Source organism: Arvicola amphibius, chromosome X (genome assembly GCF_903992535.2).
Source record: "Arvicola amphibius chromosome X, mArvAmp1.2, whole genome shotgun sequence".
In the NCBI taxonomy this organism is placed as follows: Eukaryota; Metazoa; Chordata; class Mammalia; order Rodentia; family Cricetidae; genus Arvicola; species Arvicola amphibius.
This window is the reverse complement of record NC_052065.1, coordinates 117366396-117384193: the sequence shown is the minus strand read 5'-3', so window position 1 is coordinate 117384193 and position 17798 is coordinate 117366396. Positions and strand designations below refer to the sequence as shown.

The window sequence follows — 17798 nt, the reverse complement described above, 5'->3', positions numbered from 1 at the left end:
CTCACCATAATGCCCTATCAAAACTGGGTTTCCCAAGGGCATTTTTGAATAATGAAATCGAAGCAGGAATTTACATGCTCATCTAAAGCTTCTCCCTGAACCTCCTCACTTACTGAGGTTGAAAGAGGGTTGGTCCTGGCTTGGGATAGACAGCAGGAGATAAATGAAGGGGCTAAGAATCAGCCTTGGAAAGTCGGGAAGGTCGTTTTCCGCACATGAGTGTGTTGAGCCTGTGAATTGTTTCCCGTGCAGTCTGAAGACATATTTTGCATTGATAAACTCTCACTAAAGCCTCTGCAGTTTTCTGCTTCCTACGTCTTTAACTGAGCCCCCGTATCAACTGTAGCTTAGATCTAAGAGACAAGAATGAATCCTCTGCCTAGTGGAGATTTATCCTGCTGGTTATAAGGGCCATGGGCCTTTCCGCCTTGGATTTCCATCACTGCTTCTGTGAACTAGGACACTTTAATGAATATTAGAGATCGCAATTTTCCCATTAGTTTCTTGTATTTTTGAATCAATAGTTTTAGACTCCCATCCATACACTTCCGTTATGCTATGTTTTTCATGGGTTTTTTAAACAGCTCTTTTGCTGTTGGCTTTGTGGATTTTAGGAGAAAGGTCCTCCCTAGCCCCAGATCCTCTGGCTTGTCTTCGCTGCTAAAGTAATCAAAACCACCTGAAATTTGTATTTCACAGGGCTCTGAAATCAGAACAGAGCTAGCTGCCAATGATTCTGGTCATTGCATGGAAGATTTATGCGAACAGTATTAAAAGTGTCGCCTCGTGTCTTAACAGCCACACGGTTTCCAGACAATGCAGCTCTAACTGTGCTTCCATGTCTAGCCACTAGCTGAAATTCCAAATGTTGCCCCTGAACACTTTAGAAACTATCATTTATCTGATAACCTTGAATGATTTCTAGTCAGCCATTTCTTATCCCAAAGGAGTGTCACTTATGATGAAATTCATTCAGAGAAGGATCGATCTGCAGGTCCTCATACCCATTGCCTCCCCCCTCGCTCAAGATTAGAAGTGTGTCCTTCATGGGGCCATAAGAGAATGGTTATCCTGCTTCTAGGTGCAGTTTTATTCATTCATTCATTTATTCATTAAGGGTGACCATCATTAATCCAAGCATCCCTGAAGGCAATGAGACTGAGGATTTTTTTTTGGGGGGGGGGGGGGGTTGTTGTTTTGTAGTACCAGGGATCAAACCTAGGGCCTCATTCGTGCTGGGCAAGTATTCTTCCACTAAGCTGCATCTCTATTCTTCCCTTTACTTTTAATTTTGAGAGACAAGTTTTCTTTAAGTTGCCCATTCTGGCCTTGAACTCATACTTCCTTCCTTCTCCCCTCTCGATCCTCTTGTTCCAATCCTTCCTCTTCCATCCATCCATAACTATTTCTTTTTCCTAGCAGATTCTATCCCTCCACCCCCGGTCTTTTACTTTATACCTTGGTTATCATTGACTTATAACTAGTATCAATATGGATGTGAACACACGCCATATTTGTCTTTCTGGGTTTGGGATACCTCACTCAGGATGATTTTTTTTCCAATTCTGTACATTTACCCGTGGATTTCATTTTGTGACAATCGAATAACACTTCATTGGGTAAATGTGTCACGTTTTCTTTATCCATTCATATGTTAAGGGGCATCGACGTAGTTTCCAGTTTCTGGCTATTATGGATAAAGCTGCAATGAACATGGCTGAACGAGTTTCTCTGCTGTAGGATGAAGCATCCTTTGGGTATATGCCTAAGAGTGGGTAGCTGGATCTTGAAGTAGATCGGTTCCCATCTTCCTGAGGGACACTCAAACCAATTTCTATAGTGGCTGTCCAAGTTTGCACTCCCACAAGCAATGGATGAGTGCCATCCCTTACTTCACATCCTCACCAGCATGAGCTGTCATTTGAATTCACGATTTCAATCCTGTAATATCTTTGAGAATAGGTTGTACACACTCGATCTTTGTATCAGTAGCATGTCATCCCTAGGAAGTGGTAAGGGTATTGTTATTGAAACAACCCTAGATCAGCATTTGTGAATTCATATCATAAACCCTATTTGGCTGTAATGAGTACAAAACAAGAGCCACCACCACATTTCAATTATAAAACAACCCATGTTAATATACTCTGCCACTTGCAGTCCATGAGCACTGGGCCCGCTGTCAGGACTGCATTGTTTCGGTTCACATTTCATCTGTGTGAATTGACGCATTCCACTCCACAGGAGGCCTGCTGCCATGGCATCTAGCCATAACCGCAATTGTCCAGTTCTCAATATGGCCCTCTCAATAATCTGGGTGAAATCAGAGACTCATATCATATATAGGTACTATTTACAGAAATCTAATTAATATCACTCACTCCCTCATGAGAACACCCCCCTCTTTTTTTTTTGACTCCATGGCCAATCAGAACCAAGCAAGTGACATCAGAATGCCAGAGTGAATTATTGGGCTTGTGTCAACCTAGGCAGGGATGAAAAATCACCTCTGTGAACTTAATCCAGGAGCAATCAAAGAGCCAAAGTTTTAATTAGTGAGGGTAGTGATTTGCATTTGCATTCAGCTGCCTGAGATCCTGGATTAGTTTTTCAACTTCTGCATTTCCTTGGTTGTTGTCTGACACTGGTTAGGACAGTTAATGTGCTATCAAATAGCACCATACTTAATGGACCTTTGAGGGTACTGACCTATGAATCCATTTCCTCACCTGCCATCAGAACCGTTCCCAGTAGAGAAGTCAATGAAAGATCATAAGCAGGGGAGGGGATATTTCAACATGGTATGCGGTTCTCTCTTGTGTGCATAAGAAAATGCAGAAATTATTAAGCTGGGATACAGATATTGGGATTCATTTCTAGTCGAAGGTGGATTGAGGCCAACGCACAATAATAAACAAAAGGATCCAACAGACTTATTTTTGACACAGCAGAAATGATAGAGGGGAAAAGTGCTGACTTTTTCAACATATCTGACCTTTGCATGTTCCTGCAACGGTAATACATTATTTGACAGTTATAGCATGCCGTCATGACTCTGCACAGTTTTGAGATGTCTTTTGAAGGTAGACTGGAATTCTAGAATCAGTCATATTTCATCAGAAGATAATTATGATGTTGTAATTGGATGATCAAGCTTGGCCCTATGGTTGAGGCCAAAAATAAAGCATCACTACATAGCCACAAATGATTCTTCTCATGTTTCTAGTAACTGCTCATAATGACAGGTACCAGGGAGGAGCCCTAGAAATGTGGATACATTAGTACTTCTGGAATCTTCATCTAGTCCTTCCAGGTGACACCTTTGAGAGGAGCCCCATGCATTGGAAATAGTGTAGGCTCTGGTGGGTTGCTGAGGATCTGTTTTGAGACTTTATCACATTGCCTACATCGACTCTTCATTTGCCAAGCAACTCTGAGCCTGGGTTTCCTTCCAGCAATCTGGAATGAAGCTAGCATCGTTCACAAGGATAAATTTACCCAAGTCTAATTAATGCTTCTTACTTACTAATGAGTTACTCCTTTTGACTCCATAGACAGGCAGGGCCAAATACATGATGCCAGAATTCCCTAAGTGAATTATTGAACTTGTGACAACCAGGGCAGGAATGAAAAATAGCCACAACATATTTAATCCAGGAGCAATTAAAGGGCTGAAGAATTAATTAATATGGGTTTTAATTTGTTAAAGTCTAGAAGAGGGAGCCTCTTTGTTTGCACCAGAGCCCTCTTATGGGTCCTCTTTGATTATAGGTGAGGATGCTTCCAGAGAAAGAACTTTCCTTCCATGCTTTCACAGTAACCCATGGGTAAGAAAGAGAAAAGTGGGCTCTGAGACTGCAAAGTACATCAAATTGTTGGATTTGCAGTTCATTTACTGAGCCACTACCTTGCCCAGAGGGAAAGCTTTTTTGGGGGGAAATTGATGGGAGGCATAGGTAGAGAATTGCAGATAATGGAAGCAGATGGGGCCATCACTGGACAAGAGAGTACTATCCCAGGAGCCCTGAACAAAAAGCTGGAAAGAGGACCTAAGGAAATCAGGAGTGCATTTCTCTGTAGCTTTCAACTGTGTCTCCCTGACCCCCTGCCAGATGGACCCAGCAGATATGTACATGCATGGGTTTGGGGACAGGATACAGGCAGTAGAGTCTACCAAGAAATGCCTCAATCCCATCAATGCAAAATAGCCAAATGGACGCAATCCTGCCTGCGTTGCAATAAGAAGACTGTTTATGTTCTAGCTTATGCTTCTTTAAAGAGACCGGAGTTTTTCCACTGTCTTCCTAAGGATAAGAATGGATGATCAAAAACTATGCTTCTACCACATTAGCTAAGCTTAGTGGCTGCTGTCATCTTTATATGTGATATCGCTAGTGGCTATCTGAAGTTTCCTGAATGGAAATTAGACCCAATCAAGTTCTCTTTTTAAAAAGTCTTTATGTAAGTGATCGGTTCATTGATTGATAGATAGAATAAAGAGAAGATAGGTAGATAGAATAGAGAGAAAAGAGGGCATTATCTTTCACTATCTTCTATAAAACAAGTTTTGCTTTGAATAGCACAAAAAAGTAAAGTACATTTAATCCTCCTGACAAATAAATAGCATTTTTTCTTTTCTATCACAACTTGACAATGCCATTAGCCATTATGTTTCCATTATGGCCCTGGTTGCCAGGAAACTCAAAGCCAACTCCAACACTAAATTTCAGTAATCAAAGTAGCCCAAGGTTTTGTGGATGAGGCTTTCTCAAACCCTTTAAAATCTTTCTGTTGATTTTGTTTTTCCCCATCTTATAGTGCTACTTTAGCGAAAGCCCCTCGATTTTGGAGATAAGAGGTATGTTAGAAATGACAAATCATTGTTCTGCTCTTTCCCTGCCCCATGCTGCAAGCTTGAACCTGTTGTTCTTGTAATCAACTAAGTCTCTGGAGCCATACTTGTGACACTATAGGTAATATTCATCTTGAACTCTTCCTTCTCTGTCTCCCCAAATATCAACATGCATCACTCAGTATTTCCTTATTTCTAAAGCTGGTTGTTTCAAATCAGCAAGAAGTATATTTCTACTTAATCCAGATTTTTTTTTTCCTGCTCCGGAATTGCTGACCTGGATTGCTGACTGATTCGAAAGTCGTTTTCCATGGTATCTCGTTTGACTTTCTGTTTGTTGTCATCTCTTCGCGAAGTTCAAAATGCACTCTGATTTCAGAAGCCATTATTGTCTCAAGAAACAGAGCATCTGTAGTTTTTCCCAGAAACAAAATCTAGATGGGTGAAGACCAATGTCTGCAAGCCATATGTATCCCGTAATGTGTGGTCTTTCGTAGACCATTGATCACCTCGCTCTGGAATTATAGGTGCCTCCGTAGGTCTGATATGAGTTTTGACATCTTGGCAAGCATGCAGTAACGGAAATGCCCTCTTAACTGAAATAAAACTCTTGCCAGGATCCATCAGGGATGAGTAGAGCAACAGCTTCTAAAGGGAAGAGATTTAGAAAAGATGTAACAACAAAACTTTCTGGGTATAAGAGGATCAGTCTCTTCCTCTAGGGTCTCATTTCGCCTTAGTGTCTCTAGAATATTAACACTAAATTGTTCTCACATAATCCCTAGATAAGCAGAGTACGTGAAAGGTTTACTTTCATAAAGTGCTCTGGAAAATGGGAAGAAAACATAGTTGATATTAGAAGAGGCCACACAGTCCATAATGATAAAAATCCTAAACTAACTGAATGTCATTTTTTTGGTTGATCTGGCGAATCCATGACCGTATGGTTACTAGAAGACTGCTGTCCATTGCGGCATCTCTGACCTTAAACGGTATTTACTCATTACACCTAGCTTTTATGCGTGTGCACATATATGTGCATGACACAACACAGAAGGAATTCAGAGGACATCTTGCAGAGGTCAGTTTTCTCTTTTCTCCCATGTGGCTCCTGAGGATAGACGTTAGGGTGTGTCAGCCTTAACCTACTGAGCTGTCTTCCTATCTGTGACATGAATTTTACAAGCTCATTTTGTTTATTCCCAAGCCGCGAAGAGTTGTTCGTATTCCTTTCAAGCAGCGAACTTGGTATCTCCCCTAGTAAGTCTGTCCTAAGTCTGGGTTTCTCTAAGTGCCCACACTGCTTTCACTAGCTAACATCCTCTGTTCTGCTTCCCTTTTTTTTCTTGTTTTTGTTTTGTTTTGTTTTGTTTTATTGTTTTTTGAGACAGGGTTTCCCTGTTTAACAGTCCTAGGCCAGGCTAGCCTCAAATTCCCGAGTGCTGGGATTAAAGGCATGCGCTCCACCGCCCGGCCTGAGAGTCATCTTGGAAGCCTTATCTACTTCCATGGGACCAGATGATTGACTGAGATTCTTGAGCCACAGTGACAGTTGCGTTCTTCACAGCTGCAGTTCTGTCTCTGCCACATAGAGAAATCTTTCAGAATTATCTGAGGGTTGTTCAAGCTCATGCCCTTCTGCTGAGGGGAAGCCTAGAGATGGTTTAACATCTACGGCAGCCCTTCTTGGCTAATCTCAGTAGGAGCAAAGACAGCCATTTTCTTAACAAACCTTGAAGAATGCCAAAAAGAGAGTATGTCCCTTCCCATACTAGCATCGGCCCGTAGAGCTGTGGTAGTCATGAAGACATTCTCTGGAAGGGCCTTCTCTTTCCTTCTTTTTGCTTTGGAGACTTTCGCCGTAGGAAGCTACGCTCTGTCTCAATTCCTCCACTTCCACAATACCTAGAAGTGCTCCCACTGACGGCAGACACTGTGGTGGAAGTACTTGCTCCCAGTTGGTGGGAACCTGGTTTGTTGAGTTTTAAAATATGACTTAACTAAGTTGATTGTCTAGTGACTGGTGAGGATCAGGGAACTGCTGTTTTCAAAGCCCAGAAACAATATTCCAAAGAGATCCCTAGGCCTTCTCAGGTGGTAAGACAAGTGGATATCAGCATCAGGCGGATTTGAATCCTGTGTCTACCACAGTAAAGATTTGCTTTAAAGTTTGGAAGCCAAGATGAGAGCTGATTTTGCATACAGTAGAGAAACAAAACAAATAAAAAATTGAAAGCCTAGGGGTTTTTAAGGAAATTATAACTATATTTGCATAAACCTTAGTACACTTAGTTTCTTCTATGACAGTTTCTTGTTTTATTGACCCTTGTTGTAATAAATAAGGCTGGGTTTAAAAAAACACATCCAAAGCCCATAATTCTGGATTTGGTTGATGTACAATCTTCTTCCTTCACTGAATGTCAGGTCATCCTTGGCAGGAATTGATGAGAACAGGTTGCATATGACCAAGAAGAAGTCTTCTCTATCAAATGCTCAGGGTGTGACGACAGGCAGGATGACTAACGCGATACCACAACGAATCAGAAAAGTCCACGAGGAGAAAGCAACCTGTAGCGCTTGGAATCCTTGGATAAAACACAGTCTCAGAATCAGCAAACGAGTCTCTGATGATTGGAATACTCCTGCTCTCAGATTCAGTTTCCTCTTTGGCTTCCATAAGCTCACAATCTCATCTCATGCCTGTCCTTAATCATCTTCCTTGGCTATTCCCTCCTCATTCGGCGCACTCTAAACACTCCCCCTGTGTAGTCTCTTATACTCTATGGGTTTTAAATCCTGCAAATTTGTGAAAGCCAGCCTTCAGCTGAGATCTGTGTCTTGCTAAATCCTGTATCCATACATCCAATTGCCAAGTTAACATTTTTCCTCAGTGATCCCATGGGCATGGAAAATTCAACAAAACTGAATATATTGTCTCCTTCCATGCATGTACCCCCATTCCCCCACCAAAAAGACACCCACCCTTCTTATGTTGGCAAATGGAGCTACAATTAATTGGTGTTACATCATTTTTGGTTCCCAGCCACCTTGCCTTGCTTTGCACTTCCTGTGGATTATGACCCTATTTGCCACGTGCCAGCCAAGTTCTAGCATTAGATTCATGTTTTATCCTTACATCCTTCTCTTGGCTACATCCCATCTCCTCACTGAGCTTTATTTTTCTGCCTCTAAAGATTATTTCAAGTTACATATTTCTGTGATCCTTTTCCTTGTCTGAGGGTAGATCATAGTCAATAAAGAGACTTAATCTTTGGCCCAGATGAATGTGTTGATTTTGACTAGACTGAATGTGCATGATGAGGTATCTATTGTTATGAAATATAAAAGACCTACTATTTAACAGTGATTATGAAGCGCTAAAGAATAGCATGAGTGTTTCTTTCATGATCGCGTAGGTTTTTGATTGTCTATGAGCGTGCATGCTACAATAATGCTATCCTCTTAACTGTAACAGGGTTTATAGGAACCTTCTTTTCTTACTACCCCAGAAAACACTGTAAGCCTCAAGTGGCTCTTTTGCCTGATTTCTATGGTTTCTGATTTCTTTTCTATCTCGGATTCATTTATTTGGCTCCTAAGATAGCACTTGAGACAGTGGGAAGCAGATATTTGCACCTCAATATTGGCTTTTAATACCGTCATTAGCTTTTTAAAAACATAGTTTCTGAATCCTCATTGTCATTGTCAAGATTAGAAGTATTAGGTAAAAACAAATATGTTTTGTTGATGCTATTTGTCCAAATCCATCAGATTGCAAAAGGAAGAAAGAAAGAAAGAAAGAAAGAAAGAAAGAAGAAAGAAAGAAAGAAAGAAAGAAAGAAAGAAAGAAAGAAAGAAAGAAAGGATATGATCCAAATTCTGCCTGATTGCAGTGCTCAAATTCTCCTCCCAAACCCAGGTTTGCTTCCAGTGAGTTCAGCAATGCTATTCTCTGAAGTTGGCACACTCTGTCTGATTTTGACTGTGTTTGTGTTTCATATATGTGGGCACCAGGGCTCAGGAAATGGTACTGCATTAGACTCTCACCCCTTTTGACATACAGTGTGATCTGACATAAGTCATTTGAACAATAAAGCAGGCCACATGACTCCATTCACAAACTTCTCATGTAATCTGTGTCAGTCAGCCAGCTCAGTTCAACAAATGCACGCTATCAGCCATTTTACCAAGTATGCTTATCGGTAAGCTGGTATTGAAAACTCTCTGTGTAACAAATATTATGAGCTTTTTTAAAAAAGCATATGAACACAATGTTTAAAACTCTTGTGTGTGCATATTATTAGAAAATAAAAACAATCACTGATAACCCAATTGGGAAGTGTTCTTCATCCACACAAAGCTTTTGGCTTACCTTACGCCATTTGTCAAATTTTCTGTCATGTCAGTAGGCTGACGTGTCTTTTTTTCTTTACCTGTGAATTCCTGCTGTCGTATTTAGCTCCTTCATCCTTTCCTAAAATGTTCTCTGAGACTCTGGCCTACTCTGGGAACTCCCTAGTGTATAACATTCGCCAACAAGACTCTAGTTGTGAATTTTTAATTATACCAGATCGTTTTCGGTAAATAGAACTGCGGGCTCAATTAATGCTTGTCAGATCCAATTTTTGTTTCACCTGTTACTGAGCTCCACTCTGTGGTGTTTGCAGTAATTGCCACTTCCTCGGGAAAGAGACGTTTCGCCAGAGATGCATGTCGGCAGCCCTTTCGGTCTTCCATCCCTGCCCTTCATTTCTCAGGGTTCTAATTGTATTTTGGGGGAATGAGAAATGGTGGATGTAGGTGATTGTTCTCTTGATTGCTACTGGCATAGCTCTTGTGCAGCAGTGCCTCTCCAAAAGGCAGATCATGGGCAGACGACATGGGCATCAGCTGAGAACATGGTAGATTTGTAAATTCTCAGGTTCTTGATTTGCTCCCAGATAGCTTGTCCCCATGGCCAACTGGGGTTGGTTTTATTATTGAAGGATGGTATTTTTCTACCACCCAGGATGGTACCTTAGGGTGCAGTTCATAAGCTGAAATACAGAAAAGGCGTAGGAAAGGGGAATAGAAGCACAGAGAAAAGATAGAGTAGATTCCAGTTTAGCCTCCAGTATTTGGTTAGTCCTTGGTAAGAGTTGGCAAAGAAAAGGTACTGACTGTAAGAGAACCTTGGGTTTACTCATTAATTTTGTTCCTCTCCAGTGCCTTCCTTACACTGAGGTGGCAGCAGCATGGGACAGACTTTGTGATGGGTTTCTATTAAGGGTTCTATCCACTCTGTATCTAGCTTAGCGATCTGTCTGAACTAGGGCATAGGGACATGGACAGGCTTGTAAGAGAGATGGAATCGAGGAAGTCACTGGGGCGTACAAGGATCAAGCCTTGTACTTTCCTTCATTAACCTTATTAGTGAGCTTTATACAGCTAAATCTCCTAACTTGGCCTCTTTTACTTGGATCCCTGGCCTACAGATCTTGGCAAAGCCATCACAAGCTCTCACAATCTTCACACACCAAAGAGGAACTAAACATTCTGGCAACGGATGCCACCAGACGTATCTGCTCCTTAATCACAAGGACAACTGTCCCGTTTGGTCCCACTGCTTATCTCATGGCTTAGGGCACCCCTTTGGAGGAGAGATTAGTCTCTTACTCTCTCTTTCTTCTGGAATTCCAGTGCCATCTCTCTAAATGTCTGGCAAAAATTGTCTGTCCATAACCTATCTTAATATGTGCCAAGCCCAATCCCTCATTATAGTCTATAACCTATATCCTCCTCCCAGCTCATCTCTTTAACTGGTAGAGTAGATTTGTTTCCCAGCCATCTGGTTTCTGAACACTCTCCGCAACTGTTTAGAGTTTATTCTCATTCCTCAAATGTAGTCAGTCTCCAAATTCTGTTATCTTTTCTTTTTTTTTAATTCTAGGCATTGTTTCTCTCCACCTCTCTAATGGCCATGGCAGTCCAAGCACCTTTCATATTTGAAGTCTCAATTACCCAAGGCCATCAAGTCCCAGAAGTGTGACTTTCACTCCTTAACCTCCCTCCTGATGGAGAAACCCCAGAGCTTGATGTTATAGTACAACAGCACTTAGAACTGTTAGCTGAAGTTCCACTGGCCTCAGATACTCTGAAAGCAAGGGCCACACTCTTTCAAAATGCATACGTGATTGGCTAGCTTACATGATGATGGAGGAGTGTCTATGTGTTACTTTTATTGGTTAATAAAGAAACTGCCTTGGCCCCTTTAATAGGACAGAAAATTAGGTAGGCAGAGTAGACAGAACAGAATTGTGGGAGAAAGAAAGCCGAGTCGGGCAGACGCTTCAGGCAGTCGCCTTAGTCAGTCGCCATGCTTCTCCTCTCCAAGACAGATGCAGGTTAAGATCTCTCCTGGTAAGTGACCACCTTGTGGTGCTACACAGATTACTAATTATGGGTTAAAGCAAGATGTGAGAATCAACCAATAAGAGGCTGAAACTAATGGGCCAGGCAGTGTTTAAAAGAATACAGTTTCTGTGTAATGATTTGGGGGCATAAGCTAGCTAGACAGGGCGGCCGGAACACAGCCCATCCTCCTTCTACAACATGAGACCATAATATAATTTAAAATCTGACTCATATTTTCCCCTGACCCCTGTGAGACATTAAGCAATATGACTATCACTCCTTTGGCAAAACCCAGCATGTGCCATTAGGTGAGGAGAGGAAACAGCAACAATAATCAATGAGCTTATTGCTGTCGTTCCTGGTGCCCCGTGGTTAGCTGTTAGACTGAGACATTAATGGAAGGGGAGAGGGCAGGGTAATGTATGTGCCCCGGCAGCCTTTTCTCGAAGCTTTGCAATTCCAGAGCCGCTGTGATCTTCTCTAGGAATGGGCTACCTGATTGGTTTAATCCCCTCTCTTTTTTAACACATGATAATCCTAAACCAGTAAGAAGTTAGACGTCTCACTGGCAGCCAAGATTAGAACTCAAGATTCCTAAGCAAGTGCTTTGAGCTTAGGAGTTGTCCCCGAGAGACTAGAGTTATCCTAGGCGAGGCAGCAACAAGGATGAGCCTTTGTCTTCTCTGAAAAGCCTCCCCTGCTATCCGGAGTTATCCAAGGGAAGAGCAAAACAAAAGTGCATCTTGGAGAACTGAACTTTCTCTGCTTGATGAGTAACAGAAATCGAGGTAATGAGTATAAGACACTAAAAGGATCATGGACTCCAATTCAAACACTTCAGGTAGAAGGAATGAAAATGAAAAAGGTGGGGGGGGGCAAAGAAAGAAAACCACTCAGGACATAACAAGGCAGGAAAATGACATACAGATGCTTCATCAGCTTTAATTAAGGGAATCAATATTTGAAGAGCTTTCTTACCCGGTAACAGAACAAGGGCAAACTACTTCAAAAATGTAGGCCTCTTCGAGACCAGGAAGGCAAGCGCGCTCACCAGGAGGCGGTCGAGATTTAAAAGCCTCTCCGAAGATTTCCACTTGGTAGATAGGCTGTTGAGTGGACTCAGACATCAGAGTGGGGAGCACACTGGATGACTTTGTGTCTTTCCTACTGACTGGGTTTTAAGTGCATGGCCCAATCCTCGCAGCTTTCTGAAGCCTAGAGTCTTTGCTAGAAGCACAGAATAAGCTACTATTTCCCCCAAGAGAGATTTGGAATGAGCCCTCCACAGTAGCTTGGGCTACACCTCTATTATTACTTACAAGAGCATGCATTGGAAATCACTAAAAGCTATATGGTTGCAACAGGCTTAGGACCTGTTATTAAGAAGCACTCTCCTTTTGTTCAAGCATGCTTGCTTGAAATCGAAATTTCTTTTCAAAAGTCACGCAATATACATGATGATCAACCATCAGCAACATAATTCCAATTCCCCTGGACCATTCATCAGCTATGGAAAGTGTGTGATGTATACCACCATTTCTTTTTCTCAGTTGCCAGACCCTTTAATCTTTGATAACAATCCTTCCCTCTGAGCCCAAATGTAGGGTGTTTTTTTTTTTTTACTTATTTGTTCAAGAATTTTTCTATGTGCTCGCTTTGCCCGTTTTCTGTTGCATTAACCAGATCCATGAGCACCAGTTCGTTATAAGGAAGCTGGTTTGTTTATCACGGTTGTAAAAGCCCTGAAGATTAAGATGGGACAATTTGATATCCATTGTCTGAAACCAAAATGACAGCCAGATCCACTCCTGTTGGAGTTTTCTCAAAGAGGCAATTAAGAGCAATCACTCAGTCCTATCGAAAGTCCTCGCGCTGCACGTAAGACGGCAGATGATGGCAGGACATGTTGAAAGTAGCAAGCAGACATGGGCTGACGAGAGCAGATGTGTTTCGGAGTGTCTGACTCCCTTGAGGGCAACGTGCTCTTACAGTGTCTAGCCCCCTCATGCAGGCTCTGACCCCGTGGTCCTAATTAAATGTCCATCCCTGTTAAATGCCTCACCACCTCCCAATATCATTCCATTTGGAGATCAACCCTCAATGTAGCTTTTCCGGGGGACAAATGGTGCTTAAACAATAACAAGCACCAACTTAAAAGGTAGCAGAAGAGACAGATACGCAATAAAATACAAGCGATACTGTGGGACCATATGTTTAGGGCCAAAAACTGAACCAGTGACAGTGAGTGCGCACGCAATCGCCCGTGCCTGGTTCCTGAGATACAGTTTCAGGTTCTTAGGACTCTAAGAATTAATTTTTACAATTTCAGTAACTGCAGAAGCAAACTATTTCTCTTGGACCTGAGGTTTATAGTTTCCAAAAGGAGCTTAGGATGTACTATCAGTAATACAGATATCTGCATTCTGTCCATCAAGAAAGTGGGTTAAACCACTGGGAGAAGTAGGCTGGTAGAGGGTGTGACCTGCATGTATAAGGGTCTGGCTTCAATCCCAAAGAGCAGTTTCAAAACAACCCGTGAATGAAGTGTGTTTTCAACCACTAAGTTCTTTGTTCCTAATTACCTCTCTGGCAAGCCAGAAAGAACTCCAGCAGGAGTGAGTCTGGTTGCCATTTTAGTTTCCGACAATGAATATCAAATTGTCCCTCCAAGAACCCTTGGAGAATGCTACAGACTTGGGTCCATCACAGTTTTCCCCCTTAGATGGAATGTGCGCAGCACTGCGGGATTTATTTTTGCACCATTCTGGCCTTTGGTGCATATATGGAGCCTGGATGGGGAAAAAAAAAAAGCCTCCTTGCTATTAATAGTTAGTGAGGACAGCCCAGCAGACAGTCAGAGGCAGGCTGGCACACATTAGCTCTTCTTATCAGAAACTCACCTGGAATTGGTTTCACAAGCCTTTGATGAGGCCCAGAGGAGAGCCAGAATCTTATCTCCGAAGAGGAGACAACTCAGGTGGGGCTCAAGAGGGCTGGACCCCGACCTTCTGGGATTTCAGCCCCAGCTCTTGAGATTACAACTTAAAGGAGAGATGAAAGTGAAGAGGGGTGGCAAGGGGTAGAGAAGCAGACGGATCAAAGGAGGGGCAACTGAGCATGTCTGTTTCATATGCAAAGGTTAGGAACTAGCTCAAAAGCAACGCGGTCCCCTCCTCATTCGCATATGCCCCGAATTATCAGCCATAGAGCTTAGAAGCAAACAGACATTCCTGTAAGTCCCTGCGAGTGCTGGCTGTTTCAGTGACCAGGATTCTTGGCAGCATCTTAATCTTCAGGCCTTTGACCTGTGTCTTTCCAGATCTTCGAGGCTCCCAGGAGTCTGCTGCTGCAATATTTTTGCTTCATCTCTTATGAGGCACTTTGGGAAAACTCAAGGCCCTCAGAATTACTGCTTTTATTGTCTTCGTGTCTCAAGGTTTAGATTTACAGCATCTTGTCGGGGTTTATCTACCCAGCCTACATCTCTGGGATGGGGAAAGTGGCTTTTTTTCTGCCCTTTTTTGGCAGCTCTCTCTGGCCAACGATCCTTAGTATAGCTACAAAATTGCCCTCCTAGGATCCAAGCCTGCCAGAAGTTCTTCTTGCCCACTCCCCTTTCTGATCCAGTTCCCACCGGGAACCCATCTGTTAGTTGCGCATAACACACATTTGGAGACGATCGAGTACTTTCACCTCTAGCCTTGGTGCCATACCATCCCCACGTGATTTATTCTGGAGAATGTTTTTGTTTTCATCCCCCTCAGCTCCGCACTTCAGGGACTTGGCAGTAGGCCTGGGGGTGGGGTGGGGTGGGATCATTTCTATCTTTTAAAGGTTTCTCCGCCAGGAAAACACACCTCCTCCAGAGAGGCAGCTGACAATAATAAGGTTGTCTTTGCAGGCTGACATTTTCTCCTGATTTCCTGCCTTGCTCCCCCAGCTTGAGAATCACTTGTAATGCAAATTTTAGAAGACCTTCTTCCCCAAGGCCCAGGGGTGGGGATTTAACAGTGAGGATGAGTGTTATCTTATTCAAAAATACACGGAGGTCTCAAGTTAGATGTGCACATAACCTGAGCTTGGAGCCTCCACCGCGTGATTTCAAAGCCCTCTGGTGTAAGAGTGCTGCCCGTGTGTGTGTGTGTGTGTGTGTGTGTGTGTGTGTGTGTGTGTGTGTCCAGTGTCCAGGAATGTAGAAGGGAGGTGACTAAGACCTCCTCATGTTTCTTTTCCCCCTTTGAGTCCGGGGCCCTTTTAGCCCATCCTGACCTCAAACTTGATTTGCAGCTGAGGATGATGCTGAACTTTTAATCCTCCTGCCTCCACCTCTTCGGTGCTAGAATTACAGACATGTGCCACCACACAGGTTTCTACTGTGGCGCTGGGAATCTAACCCAGGGAGTCATACACGCTAGGCAAACCCTCTACCAACTGAGCTATATCCCCGGCTACAACTTGCGTGTAACAGGAAGCTTACTGCATCCTTTGCATTGAACTGCACCCACTTTTAAAAGCAATGATTTTGAACTGTTGTGAATGAGAACTTTCTTTTTTCTTTCTTCCTTCTTTTCCTCAGCCTTCCTCCCTCTCTCCATCCTTCCTTCTCTCCTCTTTTCTGCTGTTTATTACCATACAAAGTAACAGCTCTCGTTATGACGTTCTCATACATGCCTCTGATTGATCTTTCTGACCAGAATCTTTTGTCCCGATTTGAATTGTGGCAGTCATTTTCTGACCGTGGTTCTGGATAGAGAGTGTGACTGGTTTTCATTCCTGAACTGCCTAAGGAGTTCTTTGCCGAGAAATCGTAATGGATAGGTGGGGGTAGCAATCCTCTTTGAGCTCCCCAGTCTCCAGTGAGCATGTTGCCCAAGCATGTCCCCACTGCCTCCTTGTTTAAAATTACAGCAGCGTCAGTGCCCACTTGCATGACTCCCACTTTACCTGGCTGCTTTTGGCTCTTGTGGACACTCCATCCAAACTGCTGGAGCTTTTGCTAATTTTGCTCTTCATTAGTCTTCGTCTATGTCTATACATCTTTATTGCCTTTGCCTATCCATCTTTATTACCTCTGCAATCACAAGGAACCCTCATTAATTCTTGTTCCAATCACACCCTGGTGCCCTAGTGACTGCAGGATAGAATATCATTTATGACCCCCTCCCAGCCTACACATAAATGCTACTACACAGAGACACTTGTTTTCAAAGGACTTCGCACGCCTTTAATCCCAGCACTCGGGAGGCAGAGGCAGGTGGATCTCTGTGAGTTCGAGGCCAGCCTGGTCTACAAGAGCTAGTTCCAGGACAGGCTCTTAAAAAAAAAAAAAAAAAAAAGCTGCAGAGAAACCCTGTCTAAAAAAAAAAAAAAAACAAAAAAAAAAAGAATCTAGAAGACTCTTTGACATTCTCTTTAGACACTACTCTCTACGCATAGAAGGTTCTGGGCCCATGAGATAGCTCAGCAGGTAAAAGCACTTGTTGAGCAAACCCAAGAGCCTCAGTTTGATCCTGGAACCCTTGGTTGACTGAGAAACAATGGAAAGTTGTCCCCTGACTTCCACATGCACTCCATTTTACACACACACACACACACAAGTACACACACACACACCAATACACGCATGCACACACATGTATTAATAATAACAAACTTTAAATTACAAAAGAAGGTCCTGGGCTGATGAGCTCGCTCTGAGCACTTGCTGCCATGAGGGCATCCCTTAGGTCTCACAGAGTGAAAGGAGAGAAATGGCTCCTACAAGGTAAACAAAAAATGAAGGAGGTCCTGTTATAAACCTTGAACAAGAAGATATGCATGTTTTTATTTTCAGTCTTTATGAGGTTCTGCTGACATAGATTTTAGTACAGAAAAAAAATTCTGATGAAATTGGGATAAATACTTCCACACATCAAGTGGAGAGCAAGGTTTTGAATTGGTTTCCATGGAAATCTTAAAATGAAGTAAAGTATTAATTTCAAGGCAAGTCAGCTGAATTGAAGATAATGGTAAAATAGTTTGATAAAGGAAATAGAATAAAGTAATCAAGGAGACTCCAATCAATTATTCCTCTTTGTTTACCTTGGGGTGATTAATTTGCCTTCGCTTATGAACCTGACGAGATTAAGCAGACCTTCCTTGTGATTTATTTAGTAATTGTTTCCAAGGTTTGGCAAAAAGCTGTGGAGTTATTGAAGAGGTGGAAATTGAAATTCAATTACTCATGAAGCAAGTGGTGCTCCTCTTGAAAGACTATCTGAATTCATGGCCTTTCCAGGCAACATTATGAGGGAAAATTATTACTTCATCTGATAGTATCTCCCAAAGACATTTTGAAGTCCCTTGGTGTCCATATCCCTCACTGAACGTCAGCAGCTTCTGAACTGAACTTGTGTACAGACACTCCAGTGGCTGGAAATGGAAAAGGTTTTGTTTGTTTTGTTGAAGAGACGCTACAACTCCGTGTTTACTATGTTTTGTAACCCCTTTCCCCACTAGAGCCCTCCTAGGAGCTTGAGCTATGGTGCTACACTATTCATGGAACGTAACAGGT

General features: G+C 42.6%; 1 protein-coding gene across 2 annotated transcripts in view; it reads left to right on the top strand.

Moving 5' to 3' along the window:
• Hs6st2 (heparan sulfate 6-O-sulfotransferase 2) overlaps nt 1-17798 on the top strand; it is a 277086-nt gene that overhangs the window by 224848 nt on the left and 34440 nt on the right. The window lies entirely within an intron of this gene.